The 15,150-nt window shown below is 41.4% G+C and overlaps 1 protein-coding gene across 2 annotated transcripts in view; it reads left to right on the top strand.

The window, feature by feature from the left end:
* Window positions 1-3,256: 3,256 nt before the first annotated feature.
* The window catches only part of PAFAH1B1 (platelet activating factor acetylhydrolase 1b regulatory subunit 1), a 55,006-nt gene continuing 43,112 nt past the window's right edge, over window positions 3,257-15,150 (top strand). For both annotated transcript variants that reach the window (XR_015947058.1, XM_035138966.3), the window contains exon 1: window positions 3,257-3,628. The gene's annotated coding sequence lies outside the window, so the exon portion shown is untranslated. The remainder of the gene's footprint in view (window positions 3,629-15,150) is intronic.

Below are 15,150 nucleotides of genomic sequence, written 5' to 3'. Positions count from 1 at the left end.
CAGCGCTGGACTGCTAGTGGAGGCTTGAAGGATACTAAAGTTTAACAAAAGCACTTCCCACAACTTTCATAATTTCTGACCATTGGCCATTATGGCTGGGGCAGATGGGAGTTAGATTCCAACAATATCTGGAGAGCTGCAGGTTAGCTGCCCCTGTTGTAGAGGGTGAAGCACCATTTACAACAGGGGTCGGCGACCTAAGGCCCATGGGCCACAAGTGGCCAACGTGGGTCATTTAACCGGCCCACGAGCTGCCCACGGAGTGATATCTGCTGGAGTGAACTGGCCCAGGCGAGGTAAACCTTGCCGACCCCTGATTTACAACCCCTTACATAATATGTCTGCATTATATATTTAAGTCAATTCAAGTTTTGTTCAAACCAATTCACCCATGCACCTCCATCTAAGCCAGATGGATTATACCTCTATAACAGGATGACATGTATCCACTTGCTATTTTGCGGCATCACAAAAGTACCAGGAACCCTTGAGAGGAAACCTTAATCCCAATCTGTGTTAAAGTGGTTGTAAAAGGTAAAGTTAAAGGGACCCCTGACCATTAGGTCCAGTCGTCACTGACTCTGTGGTTGCAGTGCTCATCTCACTCAATTGGCCGAGGGAGCCGGCGTACAGCTTCCAGGTCATGTGGCCAGCATGACAAAGCCGCTTTTGGCAAACCAGAGCAGCCACGGAAACGCCGTTTACCTTCCCGCTGTAGCTATTTATCTACTTGCACTTTGACATGCTTTTGAACTGCTAGGTGGGCAGGAGCTGAGACCAAGCAATGGGAGCTCACCCCGTCGCGGGGATTCAAACCGCCAACCTTCTGATTGGCAAGCCCTAGGCTCTGTGGTTTAACCCACAGCGCCACCCGCGTCCCGTGGATGTAGGAAGGTATTATTTTCATTCTCACCATGTACTGTATTTGCCACATTCAATACTGCTTCCATTCTGCTGCAGTTCGACTTCCACCAAAAACTAAACTAGAAACTATACAAAATTTTGAAAAACACTTTCTCTTTTCTATTAATAAAACGATAAAGAACAAAGCAAACTTCTTTTCTGAGTCACAACATTATGTGTCATGCTTGGTTGTTGTTGTTTTTTGCTATTATGTTATGTATTTTGTGTTTTTATGTTGCAAACTGCCCTCAGATCTTCAGCTGAAGGGTGGTACATAAATTTAATAAATTATAATACTGTAATAATATTAATAATAATAATCCATCTCACCAAAGTCATGACAACTGTGAATGATGTGTCAGCTCGGTCTGCTGTCCAGGTGCTAACTGTTGATAGAGAACCACAAGTCGCTCCACTTCCATTGGTGGTTCAAGCTCCACTTCTCTCTCTTCTGGTTCTGCCTCTTCAAAACAAATTTGGCTCCAACTGGAGGGCCCCTTTAATATGAGCTGTCCATCAAACAGAGGAGAGTTCTGCAAATGAAGACATAGAATTGAATCACAGAATTGTAGAGTTGGAAGGAAGGGTCTTCTAGTCCTGCCCACAACTGTCCCTGGGTGGGCTTGAACCACTAATCCTCTAGTTAACCATAAGCAGCATTGACCCACACGCCCACCCTACCTCCTATGCAGTTTAGAGTCCATGAGACCTGCTTCCAAGCAGACATGGGGTAGCCAGGGTGGTTTTGACCATACACAATTTTGGCTTTACATGCTCTCCCTGGAATGTAACCCCAGCGTAAATTGAGTCACCTGTCTGTAACTTTAAGAATGGCAACCTTGGTATACAATATTTGTTTTCCTCTTCCCTCCCCATTTCCTTTTCCTCCAATGTGGTGTCTATTAGACTGTAAGCCTGTGCACAGGTTAATCTGTGTACTGTCCCTAGGAAAATTAAAGTGCTTTGTAAATGGTAACAGTATTTTCCCAGTATACCCCTGCCTCCACTTCCTTGTGAGTTTTAGATTACTAGCTTTTCAGACAGTGAACTGTAGTCTTATACTTTGCAACCCCCCCCCCCACCCCTTTTGAATGAAAAGTTAGGGCTATTAATTGGCCAAACTTTAACTCTTACCTATTTTGGGATTTTTAAATTTTATTTTCTTTGAATTGCATTGTTTGAGGCCATTTTGATGGCTGAAAGGTTGTATTAGAGAACAAAACACCTACGTGGTGCTGTTAGCTCAACTAAAACTGACACTACAGTATTGTTATTCCAAAGCCTTTTTTGAGGGTGTGAGAGAAGCGCTATGAATGCTTTTATAAAAAAGGCACATTGAAGTAAAAATAAATGAATAAGGCCACCACCATATTATTTTTTACCTGGGAATAAGACCTATGGAACTCAGGAGGTTGTACTCCTGAGTAAATAGAGATTTAGCTTGTAAGAAGAACAACGATGTAAGAGCTGTTGAGAATTAATTTTAGTGGAACTAGACTGTGCAAGAGAATTCACACCTGCTCCGTCAGAAAAACGTGCAAGAGGACGTTAGTAATGTCATTAATAATATTAAATTTGTATTTCTGCCCATCACTGTATATTTCATGGGTGGTTTACCAAAAAAAGCTAAAAGATAATTAAAATGAACCGCCAGTCATCTAAGAAACATAAAAGACCCGATTGTTCAAAAAACAAATCATTGGCTAAGAAATTTTTCTTCGCTGCTTGTCTGTGAAGGATTACTGATTTCTGCGGGTGGGTTGTTGTTGGTTTTTTTCTTTAAGGGGGTCTTTAATTTTAAAATATTGTTTTGACAGCGCGACTTGTGAGCCGAAATGTTTTTGAATTTTGAAATGTTGTTGTTGGTTATCGCGGCTGCGGTTCGTCCGCCGCCTTGAGCTCGTCAGAAAACGCGACGATCACAACGACGATTATTTGAAATTAAGACCAAAAGAAGTATTTTAAAAATCATAATCATATTGTTGATGAGTGTGATAAGAGAGTAACAATGGTGATTGTAAACGGGAGATGGCTGAGGAGAAACCGACCGACCCCCACACAGGCAGAAGCGGCCAGGCGGGCTGAGGTAAACTGGCCGCGGTGCATGTCGGGAACAGAGTCCGGGCGGGTGCTGCTGCTGTGGCGGCGGCGGCGGCTACCCAAGTCGTCGCCGCCCATCCCGCGCCACCGCCTTCTCCTCGGCCGCGCTGCACGCCGGGAGTCGGCGCGCGTCGGCCTCCCCGCAAGATGGTCTCCGGGCTGCTGTCCCCTCCCCTCGCCGCACATGCGCAGTTCTTAAAGCGGGCCGAGCCTGCTCCCTCCTCCGCTGCTGCTCCCTCCCTCCTTCCTTCCTGGCGGCCGGGGCGCCACTGACAAGACCGGGGCGGGAAAAGGGCGGTCGAAGCCGCCGCTGCTGCTGCCGACGACGACGACGAAGGAAGACGACGAGCGCGACGACCATTACCGCCGAAGAAGGAACACCGCTGCGACCCCTCCGCCCGCCCCTCCTCAGCCAGCCTCCTCCCACAAGCTTCCTCCATCTTCTTTCTCCACAAGCCGGCAAAAGGGGAGGGGGCCGAGAGAGCCCTTATTCGGCGAGGCCGGCTCTGTGCCACCCCCGGGCCCAAGGAAGCGACCAGCAGCCCCCCCCCCGCTCACTGTACGCGCTCACCTCGCGCGCGGAACCGGCACCGGTGAACTGGTGGGAGCGGCCTCGGAGGCTCGGGTAAGGCCGGCCGGCTTCTGGGTCCAGCGGGAGAATTGAGGGTGTCACACCTATAAGGCGCGACACGGGAGGCGCGACACGGGCTTGTACTGTGGTGCTTTGCTTTATTGTGGCTTTATTTATATATGTATAGGGTGGGTTGGGCGTGGGGTGAACAGGCGGTAGGCCCCGGCCGGGGCTGCTCTTGTTGCTGCTGTTGCCGCCGCCTCCTCCTCCTCTCTCCTCTCCTCTCCCTCCCTCCTTCCTTCCTCGCTTCTTTCCAGCTCGCTCTCAAAATGGCCGCCGCGCCCGTTGATATTGAGAAGGGGGTGGGGGGGGGAAGGGAGGAGAGAAGAAGGAGAAAGGGAGGGATGAGTAAGGCTTCCCTCCCTTCTCTCTGTCTCTCTCCCCGACTCGCATCCTTGCCGTCGTCATCGCGTGTTTGTGTTTTGCCCCCCCCCCCATTTCACGCCCCAACCTTCATTCGCACGTCTCTCTGACATGCACGCTGCCCATTCTTCTCCTCTGTCGGATACCCCCCCCCTCTTCTCCCCTTCTTTCCTTAGGTGACTAGGCAAGAAAAACGCGTATGGCGTGCCTTCCTTTGCTCCCGCTCATCCACACACAAACGTTGTTCTTCCTCCTGGCCTTTAGCCACCCCTCTGCCTCTTTCCCCGCATCCAGGATCTCTCCTAAACATCTCTCCATGCACCCCACACCCCGCACCCACCTCCTGCCAAACGGCATTACCCTGTTTATTCATAGTAGGTGGGTGGGTAGATTGGTTTCCCCTCTTTACACCTCCCTTGATATATTATTACCTTCAAGGTTATTTTTGCTCTTTCATCCTACTTTCCCTTTTAACGGGAGTGGGGCACATGTGACCCTCTCTAATGGGGCTGTGCCTTGTTTCTCCTCTTTCACACCCGTCTTATAGGTGACACTTTCTTGTCTTCTAATAGGAAGCGAAAGGGTTTATTTTCCTTCTTACCCCTCTTTCCTGTTAGAGAGGGTGTACAAATGAGTATAGAGTTGTCCTTTGACTTCCAATTTTGTTTATCTATAGAGGAGGTCAGTGGCCCCCCACCTTGGCTGAGAAACTAGCCTCCCTTTAATGGAGAATCTGTTACATTTTCCATTAAAGGATATATATTTTTCCATTGGAGGGAGGGGAGAGGCTCCTAATACTGCTGTTTTACTATTATCTGAATTCTCAGCATCCTCTCCAGCCTGGATGTGATCTTTTCCAGTTCTTCAGTTCCTCAATTCTGCTGTAGCATCTCCGCCCCATAATCCTGCATTACTGCATTTCTCCCCTCCCCTCTGTACACACCTCTTCATCTCCTTTCTCTAGCTGGAGGAGTCTGATCACGCCCTTTGCTCTCTGGTTTCCTCCCATTCTCAAGCCATCTTTTAAAGCATAATTTGTTGGTACCCTCTACCTCCTACTACCACAGCATCTCTCTACATCCTCTGTTCCTAGCTCTATCATCTCCCCTTCTTGCATCTGCTTTGTCACTCTGAAACCTCATCATGCTAGCTTGCAGGCCCTTCGTGCTCTAGTCTAGGCCATCCTTTGCTCCCATCCTACTTTTGCTTCTGACATCCAGAATCCTGCTTTTCTTCAGCTTTAGTCCTCTACTCCCAGCTCTGTTGTTATATCTGTAGTATGTCTTTACTATCCTCTTATTCTTGAATCTCCCTTCTTGCAACCTCCAGTCCATTTTTCAGTTCCATATTTCTGTAAGCTTTGTCTCACAGCCCACAACTCTAGTCTCCTACCACACTCTTCTCTTCTTCATTATCTTTTCTTCATATTTACTGCCACTCCATTGCTTGACCACCTGCATTCCATAATGATGTTCTCTTCTGGCGACTTCACAATAAATAGGGGTGGAGGAGTTTGTAGTGATAGTGACCCCAATAAAGGCCTGGAAGTAGAGAGAGAGTCAGATTGAAATATATCATAGATCTCCCCCCCCCCCAATGCTCCTTGCATTTCTTTATTTCTTGTCGACAAAAGTGGGAGGAGAATTATTGTTTGTTGGCAAGTTGGCCTGCTTCTCTGTGTTGTTTGTTTTAAACAAGATGAGTGTTGGGGTACTGGCTCATTAAAATAAATGATCTGTGGTACACAACATAAAAGAGATGTCTGGCATCTAATCTGGTGGTCTGTCAAAAGGCCCTTTTCCACCAATCTCCCTGCAGTGACTGAGTAAGAGAAAAACCATTGCTAGGAGGTGGCTCAGACCTTCAGAACAAGCTGCAGCAAAAATGGGAGGAGGATGTCGGGGGGTTAGCACCTCATTGCTGGTAGAACCTCATTGCTGGCAGCTTAGAGAGGAAATTGCCCTTTTGAAAGATGGGGAGGAGGAGGAGTGATGCTAGAGATGCCAGCAAGGAATCTCATCCCATTAAGGTGCTTGTTTGTTCTGTATTGTTCAGAGTACAGCTCTTCAGCTTTGCGATTCTCTCTTCCCCTTTACCTTATTTCTGTGAAGAAGTTAGGGTGGGTCACACACTTATAGGAGAGGTTTTTGGAGTGGTGATGGTGGGTGGGGAAAAGAGAAATTTGGCACAGCCTCTGAGACTAGTCACATCCTATCCTATTTTCCTTAGTAGCCCTGGCTGGGGAAAAAATGTTCCGATACTACTGCAGTATGGCTTGATTGATGCAGGTCAAATATTTTTGCAGTGAGTTTCCTAGCCATGAGTGTTGGAAGCTATACAAACAGTATTCACTGTTCCTATCCCTCTGTCCACCCAAAAGGGTGGGTGGGTAGGTGGGTGGGGAAATAGTAATGTATTTAGGTGCATTAACCTGTTTGCATATTCAGTTCCCCCCCCTGGAATTCTCTTGCTACTGTGCATATGTCACATTTGTAGACTGCACTAGCAGGTGTGGAGGAGGGGGTGGAATGGCCCGAATTCTCAGATTTATAATTAAACAATTGTGCACCATTGAATTGCTTGGCGGTGTGGGACAGGATTTTTCAGTGTAGCTGAATTATTATTATTACTATTATTATTATTATTATTATTCAAAGGGGTTTAGAATATCCCTGAATCAGATATTTTGAACAAAGAGAACACTTTTGACAAAAAGCCTCTGCTACAGATACATTAGTTCGTCAGTAATGTTTTATGTGTTCTTGTTTGGTTGGATTGTGTTTATGGAGGGGCGAGTACAGCGAGCACAGCCATTGAGGAGAAAACTGGGTGGAGTAAGGCAGAAGCTGTGAAATGGCTAGATTACCCTTTTCATTGCATTCACACCACCCATTTTCTGCTTGTGTTTTTGCTGGAGTGGGAGGTATAGTAATTGCAGTAACAATGAAGTCTGTTCTTTAGGGAGGAGTCTAGTGGTATAGAAATCAAGTGGATGTGGTAGTCTTTATTTATCTCAACCCCCCCCCCCCCCGGCCCTTTCCGTAGAGCTTGATTTGTCTAGCAGTAAAGTAGCCAGTCAGTGTTGGGAAGCAAGGGTTTTTGTTGTTTGATTATCTTTCTGGTTGACAGATTTTCACTTTTTTACTTCATTTGGGCTATGATATATTTACACAAATAGTACATGTCAAATTTCTACATTAGTGAATGGTGACTTCATTTGTTCTTACATTTTGTGGTGGTTTTCTGTAGCAGAGTGTTTGTTACCTTTACACTCTGTCTTGTCTTGTCTCCCCTCCACAAGTATGATCAAATTGAGCACTGTTATCCTTTGACACATTTTTAAAGAGTACAGAAAAAAATGTAGGACAAAGGGATATGGAAAACACTCTGATGGAATGGTAAACATGATGTTCCATCTTTCTTTACACTTACCTAATGAAGGATGGCAGTGTTCTCATTGATATTCAATCTTTGTCATGCCAAATCCAATTCTTAAGGGTGAATATACATAGATTGTATTGGACAAAGCACAATTTGATTCTTATCAATATGGGTGTGGATTAAACTGTACCGTATACACAGTGTAATTTTCTAGCATTTCTTTTATGAGTGGCTACTGTTTCCTGCATTTCTTCAAACCAAATAGTTTAGTTGTTTGCTAGAGTGTCTATTGTATAAGGGGACTCAAACTCTAAATTGACCAAAACCATTGACCTTGAGATTTGGGTTGACCCTGAATGCTCACACTTAAGAAAATGCATATATGCAAAGAAAAAAATGGGAATTAATAGGATTATAGGTTCTGTTCTGTCTCCTCCCACTTTCAAGGCTTATATATAGTTATATAAATAAAGTTTTTAGCTTATATGTTTATATGATTTGCTTGTTGATTATATAATCTTCCTTTTGGCCTTGCTGAAGTGCAACCTAAAATGGAACACGTTTTAAATATGTTGTAAAGTTTGTGGCAAGGTTTAATATACTGGTACTTGCTTTTGGGTTAGAATGTCACACATTGCCTTTGAATATTATCCAGAAATTAAAAGGGTCTCAATTATTATATATAGTGATACTCACTATATTTATTGAATAGGTTAGTTTCATTAGGAAAATCTGTTTTTTGTGTTTTTGTTTTTGTTTACTTCCAAATGGTACTACCGTACTATAAGACTTTCTAAGGAGATGCCTACTGCTCTAGCCTGTGGTATTTACATTCAGGTGGCAAAAAGGTTTGACCCTTTCTATATTTTTCAGTGCCTGTTTATGGGTGGACAATTCATGTCTGACACATGGTGAATACAGAACAAAAATCGTAGCTGTCATTATATTAGCATAAAATTTTAACATGTTGTGAATGTTGGGGTGAACTTCTGCATCCTGGTGTGTGTGCTTAACATGTCTCTTAGAAGTATGGGAAACCTTCCCTAGTAAAAGGATGCATTGTCATGTTCTCAGCCTCTGTAAAAATATTTCTGGTTTATGATGTTGTACTCTGCAATTTCCATTCTTTCCCTTTTAAATTGTACCTTATATCATTTTAGTGACATTATGCTATGCATAATCTTTGTCAGTGCTGTAAGCTGAGTCATGGAATCAGTTGTGCAAATGGAATCATATCTGGGCAGAGGTTTCACTGTTCATTAGTGCATTTAGAATTGCAATCTAAGAGTTCAAATTTATGGCTTATTTTAGAATAGAGCCCAGATCCAAGTCCTGTCAGATTCTTAACTTTTTTGTATTGCTGTACTTCATTTTTTCTTGATTCCTGTTCATCCAAATCTTCATTTGGGACAATTACTGTCTTAACTACTTTCTTAGCTTCTGTACCATGTCTTAGGCATGATATGGTAGAGATGCCACTCACGTCATCTCTCAGTAGAATTTATAAATATGCATCAGAGTGGATTTAGAACTTCATTTTTATTAAATACTATAAAAAAACTCCTTTGAATAATCTGTTGATTGTTCAGTGTGGTGTAATAAATAGTGTTGGACTTTGAATGGGAAATCCCAGGTTCAGATGCCTGCTCAGCTTTAAAAGTTTATAAGCTAACCTTAGGCTGAGAGAGAATCACTGGCTCAGTGTACATCACAAGGTAGTTGTGAGAATAGAAGGGAGCAGGGACCTTATGTATACTCTCTGAGCTTACTGGAAGAAGGTGGGATAACTTTTCAGAATATAAAATTTAAAAATCATGAACAGCTGAAATGTAGGCAAGATTACTGTACTAGTATTTAAACAAGATAAATTCAGGAGTAGGACTAACAGGTTGTATCAAACTTCTACTCAGAGTAAACCTATTGGAATTAGTGGACCTAAGTTAGCTATGTCCATTAATTTCATTGAGTCTCCTCTGAGTATGACTTAATGTTGGATACCCAACATTACCCATACCCATTGTATATTATTATCAAACTGGGGTGCATAATGGAAAGTCAAAGATAGCAATAATTTAGCGAATAGGATACACATGGCCTGTCGAGTTAACCTTGTATGCTACCAGTCATAATGGGAACTCTGCTTCTGTCAACTGTAAAACAAGGGAAAAGATGCTTAGCTACTCTTGAGTACCACGCTTGCCTTAGCACTACTTTTAATGGAAGATTAATAGTGTCTTTGTTTGGGCATGGGACAATGTGTTTTAAATAGGATAAACCTGGATTGAGACTATAAATTAGAGTTCTGGTTTTGGAAGTTGTGGGTTCAATTGCAATAATCTGGGCTGGGCAGTCATTCATTGTTAATGTATGGTGTTTGCTAATTAAGGTGGGGTTTCAGAAGAAACATTGCTTGGCTTATACGTCACCTAACCTAGTCTACCATGCACTTTTAAGAGGAAAATTAAAGGATTGCTAGGAGTTTGACAGACTTGACTGCTGCTGGTACTCATTGACAGCATACTCTCTTCAATACAAATGCACAGCTAGGAATCAAATGTCTTCATTCAAGGTTACCCCATTAGCAGAGAAACATCTATGGTATGTCTATTAAAATTTGACATGCATCAGGACGATTTTAATCATTATTGTTAATCAAGTTTCCCATTTCGGATTTTTTTTTGAACAGCATGCCTGCAAACTAGTTGCTATAACAATTACCACATATTAACTGATAACTAAATGAGTCATTATAGGATTACAGTCTAAAACATTTGGCCTTGCAGCCCATATGTCTTTTGCACTGCAAAATTATACCTGCTTAACTAGAATTCTGCTTTGTCTGACTCTACATATATACATACGAGGATACTAAGCAAGATGACTTGCTTGAAGGCTCAGGGTGCAATCAAAGTGAGATTTACAGCTCAGTCCCAGAAGTAAGTGTTCAGAACTTTCTTGAAAAGGAACTGGTGGTAGTTACTCAGCAAGTATTTATCAATGAGATGGAAGTGTCAATGCTGTTTAGCTGTTGTAAACACTCATAATTTGAGAACAGAATACATTGCAGAGTTGAGATACTTGGATGGTGTAAAATAGGATTGCAAGAAAATTAATGTGGGTCCCATCCTGGCGAGACATGTGATGGCATCTCCTGAGATATGACACCTTTGACACCCTAGTCCCTAGGTCCCATAGAAAGCACACAATAACTGAAATATGATGTATAACTTCTTATGTTTCTTATAATGCTTCAGTTCAAAGGTTTGATATGTCTATGATTTTATTATGGAATATTTAACTTGCTGTTTGGTATGCCATGACTCAGTTTTATGGTAAATGTAAACTTTAACCAGGTTTCCTTTTTAAACATTGGCTAAAGAGAAACGAAATGCCCTACTAGATCAGGCCAAAGGCCCATCTAGTTCAGCACCCTGTTTTCACAGTGGCCAACTACCCTGTTTCTCATATTTTAAGACATATCCATAAAATAAGCCATAGCAGGATTTTTAAGCATTCAAGGATTATAAGCCATACCCCGAAAATAAGACATAGTGATAGGCGCAGCAGCAATGCCAGCCGCGGCAGGAGGAGGAGGAAAAAAATAAGACATCCCTTGAAAATAAGCCATAGTGTGTTTTTTTGAGGGAAAATAAATATAAGACGTGTCTTATAATATGAGAAACACGGTAGATACCCAAGGGAGGCCCACAAGCAGGACCTGAATTCAGCAGTACTCTCCCCATTGATTCCAAGCCACTGGTATTCAGAGACATACTGCCTCCAACTCTGGAGGTAGAATACACCATTGTGGGTAGTAGCCATTACATAATTGTAGATTTAGTATAATTGAAATTTATCAATTCAAATCCAGTTCAATCCAAAATATATTTAGTTCCTCATCTCTTGTAAGAACTTCAAAAATCATACAATTTAATTACTTCTGTCAATGACAGATTTCCAAATTGATTTGTCAGCTTAGCAGATACACAATATATTTTTAGCCATTCTGTTCTAAGTTTTCTTACGGTCAACATTAGGAGTTCATACAGTGTCAGTTTGAGTACTGTCAACATCATTCCAAACCAAATACTATTTTAAAATTTCATCCATCCAAATTCCTGCAGTGCTTTTAGGTGGTTTAGTTATGCTTACGTGTTAATAATGTTGGTATGTTTGATAAATAAAAATTTGCAGTCTTAAGAGGTTGCTCTTATAAAGTAGTGTCTGATAACGCATTAGGAGGACAATTTTAAATGTGCCTTTTAAGTTGAGGTATTAAATGAAGCAATTGTTCTGACAATTCTGAAACATTGTGTGTGCTCAACTTAACCAGCAATGAGTTGTTTAAGGTTAATGTGTCCAACACGTTCTTGGATGGATCTTCTGGAACAAAAAGGTTTTCTCTGAGGGAGCCACTTACTGGTGCTCCAGGCATCTATGAAGCCATTGTTTCTGAGATGTCAATTTTCTCTTCCCATTCTTTTTTTTTTGACACATCATGGAAATGTTAACCTTACTGTTTTAGATGATGTTAGCATTATCTTCAGCATAATTTTCATAATGCTTTTCATAATTTTCGCTTCTGAAGTATTTTTTAAAAGTGTATCTTTGTTAGAGATTGGACACAGAAAATCAGCGCTCAGCTAGTGCTGAAATGGCACTTGAAGGGATATCTGCATTGTGGACTTAAAGCAGATTAACAATTGGGGCTGTTTGAGAACCATGGTAGTTTAGGGGCTAAAGGGTTGGGTTTAGGTTCATGTTTGAATTCTGCTTGGGGTTAGGAAAGCTAGTCAACATTGTTGTTGTTTAGTCGTGTCCGACTCTTCGTGACCCCACATTGTTTGAAGCTTAATGATAATTTAATGACATGTCTGAACTGACAAGGCATCAGCTGGCAAACCACAACTTTAAACAAATGGTTTGAAGGGGACTTGCAGACTGTGGTTTGGTGTGATGCTTGAATCAATAAACTATAGTTTAAACATTGCTCTGCCTCCGGAGGCTACTTCCTTGTAGTGAACTTGCAAAGCAAAGAAGATAAAAAGCAATGCAGGCAAGCTGCTGTAAGCTACATTTTTATGTCTGGTTAGCATAACAACCATCATTACAATGTTGTGTAAATTCAGCCATCGTCTATTTGCTTTATCTACCAACAATGCAGTCCTTCTTGGAGGAAGGGCCGTATAGAAATGTAACCAGTAAATGAAGATGAGAACACCGAAAGTGACCATAGGATTGTATCCAGTGCTAATCCTATTCAGAGTAGACCCGTTGAAAATAATGGCTGACTATCTTGGGTCCGTTAATTTAAATGTGTTTACTGTGTGTGTCTACTCTTAAGAAAATTTAGTTGGATACAGCCCAAGCATTTTATTCTTTGGAACATATCTATGCCTGGATCAGAAGATGTTCATAGATTGTATTGTTGTCCATCAGTACTAATCAGACTTTTATCAGGAGATGTTTCTGATGAGAACACTCTATTTTGTAATCGGTGATTAATTGATGCAATCAAATTTTTTCCTACTTTAATTACTATTGACTTACGGTATCTGTCCTTTCTCTTTAATGCATATGTTTTAATCCATGAATCCTTTTGGAAATGGATTCATAGTTATTGTCAGGTAACAAAAATAATGATTGATTTAAGATGGAATATACATATTTTTGTTCATACTGTTTCAGTGTGAGCTACTTTTTGTAATCCTGCAGCTGGTCTGAGGTGGAGTATGTTTACAGAGTTTTGTAGTTGTAATATGGTTGTCTTGCTGAAAGACTTACCTCCTCCAAGCAGAACATTTTGCCCATCAGTGGCTTTCTCTTATCCCACCCAGTCAAGTAATCTAGAGAAGTAATCCATGGAGAACTGATGTGTACTGCACTGAGTTGCTAAGTGGCTTAAAATGTGATGTTTTTTCTCCTTGACTATGAAAAATGAGAACTCATAACACCATGATGGTATGTTCTCTTTGCAGCATGTTATGATTTGGATGAGATGGGCTAACTACATAGGAATGCATATAAGGGAGAGTATTGCCTCTTTGTAAGTCCTACCATCCAATTCTGTTGCATTCTGTTTCATTGACTTTTAGACCTTGTTGCTGTTTATTGTTGTAACCAAGGGAAATCAAAGAGATGGTCACCAATTTCTGTGCCAGATGCTTGGCTGGCCGTTAGTGGCACAAGCTTTCTCTACATAACTCCCCTTCAACCCCATACGATTTATCTGGTGTTGACGTTAAAAAACTAATCAGATATGAATCTGTTCAAGTTGTTATTTGTTCCAGTAACTGAAGAGCCCATATAAATTGCAGGGAAGTGTGGTTATTAAGTGTGCCACTTTATTAATTAAAATACTGCATTCATCATTCCTCTTTCCACAATTTGTTGCTGGGCCAAAGCTTCAGTTTTCCAGAGTTTGGATCAAGTAATATAAACATTCCTTTTAATTATTAATAACTAATGAGGGCTCTTCTTAAGCACTATGTGTACTTCTTGGATCAAATTACCAATTTCTCCAATTTCTCTAATAATAAATAAATTGGACATACCCTTTTCAAAATGGTTATATTTTGCCTTTCAAAGGTATATGGAACAGCTGCAGTACTGGTGCAATGAGGCAAGTCAGGGAAGATGTGACTAATAAAGTAGCAGTAGAATTGTGAACAGGTAGTGCAGAACTTGGGCCATTGGGCATTCTCTCTTTATCTTTCCTATAATAGGAAATGAGATATTGAAAAATCAGTTTTCTCTGAATAAACCTAAGAGTTTGAATCTTTTCATGTTACAAATTGCCTTCCATCTTCGAGTGACTTAATTTTTCTTACAGTGAACAGTAGTGCACATGCAAATTGCACTGAGGAATTTTAAATACCTTCCTTTTAATCTAATGGATATCTGCCTTGTTAATTACTTGCACTGTAATTCTGAAAGTGTATTAAAATATCAGGTGATTATCACTCAAGGGACTGTGCCACACACACACACACGCTTATAGAAAAGTGTGAGAGGGCTTTTGTGTGTGGCATTGGGTGCTTGTTTTGCTCATACAGGAAAGACCAACAGCCTAGCTGTTATTAGGGTCATCAGTTCAATATACCCTGTTTCTCATATTTTAAGACATACCCATAAAATAAGCCATAGCAAGATTTTAAGCATTCAAGGAATATAAGCCATACCCCGAAAATAAGACATAGTGATAGGCGCAGCAGCAATGCCGGCCGCGGCAGGAGGAGGAGGAAAAAAATAAGACATCCCTTGAAAATAAGTCATAGTGGGTTTTTTTGAGGAAAAAATAAATATAAGACATGTCTTATAATATGAGAAACACGGTATGATCTGCAAAACAGATTAACCAATCAACTCCCTAGATTAGGTTTACATATACCCTACCAAACTTTAAGTATGATCTATTATTTAAGTGTAATATTATATTTAGATGCAGCAGAAGTAACTTCAGGAATTGTTTTCTGCATTACAGTGAAATCCCCGGCATGTTAACTTAGAAGCAAGCCCTACTGTGTCTAACATCCAATTAAGTTTACTTCAGGATTGCAGCTTTCAAGACGTGGGATCAGGCCTTTTACTAGGACATATGCAGATGGGATGGAGAATAAGTTTATTTTTTTAAAAATGAGAGGCAGTATGCCACTAACTACCAGTTGCAGTGGAACAGCAGACAAAAGTTGCTGCCATCATGTCCTGCTTGTAGACTGTGCAAATCACCTGGTTGGTCACTGTGGGAAACAGGAACTAGATGGACCTTTGAT

The sequence above is a fragment of the Zootoca vivipara genome, chromosome 14 (assembly GCF_965207765.1).
Source record: "Zootoca vivipara chromosome 14, rZooViv2.hap1.1, whole genome shotgun sequence".
NCBI classification, from domain to species: Eukaryota; Metazoa; Chordata; class Lepidosauria; order Squamata; family Lacertidae; genus Zootoca; species Zootoca vivipara.
Note: the sequence above shows the minus strand (reverse complement) of the source record. Positions and strands in the feature narration are given on the sequence as shown.